A 5,995-nucleotide genomic window follows, 5' to 3' on the forward strand; every position below is an offset into this window, starting at 1 on the left:
GTTTAATCGCTTATTACTGTATATTTCTTTGCAAACAAGGACGTACAATAACTCTCGACTTTTCGGACAATACATTTCGTTCTATAGTTGAAAGACACCTATTGCGAATAACATACGAGTATTACGAGTAACAAAATAATTTGTTTTCGGTACTTATCAAGCGGATGTACTTACGTTTTGGCCGGTGATATATATAAATAAATCGTCGTAAACGTAATAATAATATTATCGTGTTGAATGTTGTCTATAATATTATCTGAAAATGGAAACAAAGTAACCTATTCGTTGTTGTCGAGAGCCGTTTCCGTACAAAAATACAAACAAATAAACAAATCGAAATAAATGTATAACATTGTTTATACTCGTCTCTATTCAAAATAAAATTCTTAACGCGTTTTAGGTAAAGACCGCGAATGAAATTGTATACACGACTTATTGGTTTATTTATGATATATCAATTAAAAATTAAAATACATTATTATTATGTATATTTTATATCCGTGTTCATGACGTATCGGAGCGCTATTTTCTTGTATAGAAAATGGACATATCTCATATGAGATGTCATCTAAGTTCAATGACAACCGTTGTTGTACCACTTGTAACTATATTTTATTGTAGGTATTTAATAATATTGGTTAATGTTATAAATTATAATAATGTTTACAAGAACGATGTAAAATTCGAAAGAAATGATTTTTTATTCATTGCCCAAGAAACTGCAGATTGTGTAATTGTAGTTATGAAATTCACGAGCATCGTGTAACAGGATCTCATGTGTTCAACACCACTTTGGTCATGTGAACGACCGTGGCCGTTTAGTTTCATAGGCATGGTAAATAAAATAAATATTTCAACTGCACCTACTACACAATCTACCTATTTAAATCGTATGCGGTTCGGGAGTAGTAATCGACATTTTGACGAATATCGTTCGTCAATACTCTACACCACGATTTAATGATATCCGAAGATAGTATTTAAAGTGAATAGTAATATCATACATTTTTAAATCGTGAGGGTGTTCATCTCCTATTTTTTATTAGACAATCGATTAAATATTATACAAATTAACTGATTAAACTCAAGATTATTCGTTTTAATTTAATTTTATACTTTTATTTTTACAAACTTTTAACTTCAGCATTTTCTGAATTATAATTTATCTATGAACTATAGTAGTTAATAGTATTATTCGGACTTATACATCAGAATAGATTAATGTCCAGCTTATATAATATCACTGTATTTAAATTTTTTTTTCTACTTAAATTTTAATCCATAGGGCAAGTGCTCTACCGATCTTTTATTTTTTGCTGATACTTGAATTATTAAATATAGTCTTATAAATATGTTTGCATTTTTTATTCTTGGCTATTTTATTCGATTCTTAAAATGCATTTGTTTTCAGGCTCCCATATTCCCCTTCTAATTGTGCATTATATAAAATATTATTAATTTGAGTTTGTTTTTTTTAATATTTTTATACTTTTATCAGCTATACCTACCATGGTGTCCTCTAAAGCTCTAAATGAACTTAAAATAATTAGTGATTTATTGGATTTAAAAATCAGAATGGACTGCACTCTTAATAATTTCATATACATAATATATATATATCAAATTTTTAACTTTTTAAAATACATACTTTAATGGCGGATGCTTCTGCATCTCTTTTCATTTAATTTTAAATTTGTGTATATTTATACATTTTTATACTTTCTTCAGCTTTTACTATTAGTGACATCTGAATATCTATCTATTAATTCATTTAATATAGTTATAATTTTATGTGATTTAAAAATCAGAAACGCTGCAATCTCTTGTTTTAAATTTTTAAAATACATTTTCCTACCGAAGCCTGCTCTTTAAACATAGTATTGCTAGTATTGGTCATGGCTATAGATAATATAGTTATTTGTTTCCCATCGTTCCATTATTCCAAAATAAAAACATATCTATTGAAATGAATTGCTAGTCGCTATCAAACAGTGAAAAATTAAGCACTTGCATGTGGTAGTAACCATTATTTAATTTTTAATTTTTATTTATTTTTCAAGAAAATAATAGGATATGCTACTACTACCAACTTCCCAGATATATTATACCATAATTGCTTTTTTAACCATATAGTCTTTAAAGATAACGGATTTTATAATTTAAATGTTTATATTATATAGAATAACAAAATGTTTAAAAAATATATAATGTATTATAATGCCGTATCACTTGTTATTATTAACATTTAAGACGCACTAAAACCTATAACATCTTACCTTCATCGTACAATCCAAGTTAATTCCCATTAATAAAATTAGAAAAAGAAGTAAAAGTATAACATAGATATTATGATCAGAAGCACATTTATTACATTAAAACAAACATAAAATATTTTACTGACAACTGACTACTAACTGAGGTCTGCGTGACAATCGTGACATCAGTTCACCTCTTCTGGTATACTACCATAAAATATATTTTATTATAACTATTATAACTTGTATTATATTTATAGTATTTATAGTATATAATACTATGTCTCTATGTTGTATATTGTTTATAGTTATTTATAGTAGATGGCAATATATTATATATATATACATACATTTAACACATTTATGTATTTTTCGATATTGTAAAAATACCTAGTTAAATTAAACGATTCATTTTGTTTAAATATATAGCAATAGTATACTAAATATAGATTAAATATACATAGATAGCTCACGGTCAAAAATAGGTAATATGAAATTACCTTTGGCTTATTTTTTATCTGGTTCATCGATAAATAGTTTAATAATAAACGATTTAATAATAGATGTGATAGAAAAATGTACTTAATTAAGCTGTATTCTTGTGACATTCATTTATTGTGATCAAGATTCTAATAATTCAGCTTTAAAACATTTAGGATTTAATAAAGAAAACACATTCATTAAAATAATTATTAAAAATCATATTATAATCTATTCTATTTTAGACGTATGGCATATTATTAAAAATTTTCCATATAATTTTCCATTTAAAGGTCAAAAAGTTTTATTTTAGATATACGAATATACGATTAGCTCATAATATTAATAATTTAGTCGTACCGATAGAGCCCTTTTAAAACTAACACATTCATACAAATCTTGGGCCATTTCAAAAAATTAACTGTAAACTAGCTCTCCAAGTATTTAGTAATTCAGTAGCAGCTGTTTTAAAAACGTGTGTAACTAGTAACTACTAACTAGTAACTACAGCTTAACGCCAAATAAAATCTAAAACAGTTGCCACAATCGTTGAATTTGTTTGTGAGTCGTTTACAATTTATTCGATTGTCTGAATAGTAAAACGTTGTATAATTCAAATACGTACGTATGTGTATTAAATAAAGATAAACCTCAAGTTTATAATTTTTTTTAAGGTTAACGGTTAACTAAAGAATGGTGCGCACAGCTTGAGATGGTAAAAACCTATTAAAATGTATGGAAATGTTCTACCTTGTTTCATCATTCAATGCTACGGTTTGGTCTATAAATGTCATATTATGTTAGGTACCTATATATTCAACTAAACAATTTCAAAATGATTTTCAGTTTTTTTCGTTAACCTAACTTAATGATATAGAAATATGAACCAATTACCGATTAATATTTTATCAGTTTAATCAGTTTTTGAAAGTATGGAAATCCTTACGTTTTATGAGTTGACAGTGTTGACACTTTTAAATTGAATATTTTATTCTATAAAATAAATCATTTCTCAATTATACAATATTATATTTTAGTTATAGTTCTATAATTTATTAATTATAATATAACGAACACATTGAAATGAATTGACCTTGTTTATGTAATCACCATAAAATATAATTGTTGCAATAATATCGTTGTTGAACGATTATCTTCGAGTATTTATTAGATACAATTATTTAATTTAAGAATGTGATAGTGATTTTATGTTAGCGTAAACAGTAAATACTAATAAAATATACTCGTGGATGAAATTTGTTTACTTTTAAAATGTTAAGCACAATGTATCTTATAGTTACGATTTGTACTACGCACGGCTATTTCATTAAGATGATAATATTTATTTTGTAAAAAACAATTATTTCATTAATATTTTACATTACGTTATGTTTATTAATATGAGCTCCTTTTTAGACTGTTTTTAATAAAAATTTCGATACGTTAATTTAAATAATACTATTGAGTGTGATTCCTTTGACTTTAAGTTGATATAAATATTTAACAATAAATAAATTATACCGTTGTATATATTTTTTATATTTTATTTTTTTAGTTGACCTTGTTTTTGTATATGAAATATTATTTAATGTACGTATTTTAACGCTGAACTAATTAATTAAATAAATAAAGAAGAATTAATACATGTTCCAAAATAATTTATAATAATATATTAAAAAATGTCTTGATCAAAAACATTGTTATATGATTTGACCTTATTTAGTTTCAGAAGAACGTTAAAGAAAAATGATAAATATCATCATTTATTGATATTTTATTAGATATATAATTAGTTTTATACAAATATTAGTTCGTCAGTTACAAATTAACTTAATGATTTTTGTCCATCTTAAGCATGTTAGGTCATTTTTGTTGATAACAATATAATTAGGTATAAATATACGATAAGTTAGAATTTTTATGCCGTAGACAATTTAACATATTTATTTATAAAATAATGCGTTAATATTTCTGCAGATTAATTTAATTCTAATAAAAAACTTAATAAATGCAATGTATAACTACTGACCTTTCCAGAAATATTGATTCATGCGAATAATAAAAATTATTTTATTTCATCTAAAATACAAAAAAATGCCAAATGCCAAATGTTAATATTTTATAATATGGAATTAGCATAATATATATTTATTTATAATCATTTGTTTACACTCATTTCATATACACTTGTAATAACATAATATTATTTTTCTATGTAAATATTTTAGTATTTTCTATTTGGCTACGTGGGAAATATTTTTTAATACAATTTTATAATGTAATTGCGCGAAATATTTTTAGTCACTTTTATAAATACTTTCTATTTCATATTCAGAATATTAAATATTATATAAGCAAGTCTAATAATAATTATTATAATTATCGTTATTTATGATATGATTGGACATAGTTATAGTTTTGACTATTACAGTGAATTTTACAATCAATAAAATTGTTATTTTATTTCTGTGGCTTCAAATATTAATATAGTATACCTATTATAACTAAAGCTGTGAATATTTAAATCCTTGTAGAGGTATATATATTAAAGAATCGACTATAAGATCGCTAGAAATCACATATTACTATCGTTTGAAATTGAGTTTTTATAATTGTTGGTAAACATTTCTATGCAGAACTTAAAGCATTAAAAAGTAAAGTACAGAATTTAATTTATAATTTATTTAGTTGTATCTATCTAACAAGTGCGAAATTATATAAGCAAAATAACATGCTATTATAAAAATAATCTAAAAAGTGCATCCGTTTAACTGCTCGTTATTCGTTGAGCCAATAACTTGCTGTATGTAGTTCACGCATTAACATCATGTATAACAGTAGAAGGGTACATTTACAACAAATATTAAAGAGTTCTTAAATTGTAAGTACATCAGTACATCACATATTAAAGAATTTTAAATACAAAATTTTGTTTGAAATTTATTTACGAAAAATGTATTCATAATGACGAGGACCCGTACATGCGACAAGGAATAGGTGTCCAGGAGTGTGCATTATCATTATCGAATCGTTCGCAGAATCTGATCGGATCGCGGCACGAAGACAATCTATCAACTATACTGATCCCATAATATTATATTTTTATTATGTGCTCGTGATACTATCAAACCGATTATGCTGCGTGTGCGACGATCATTATGTCAATCATTACGAGTTTGTGATAAAACGGAAAAATAACATCGTAAAATTATCGATCGGGCAGAGTGACGCGATTTCTCGTCTTCGTCGATCATTTACGT

This window comes from Rhopalosiphum padi, chromosome 1, assembly GCF_020882245.1.
Source record: "Rhopalosiphum padi isolate XX-2018 chromosome 1, ASM2088224v1, whole genome shotgun sequence".
Taxonomy (NCBI): Eukaryota; Metazoa; Arthropoda; class Insecta; order Hemiptera; family Aphididae; genus Rhopalosiphum; species Rhopalosiphum padi.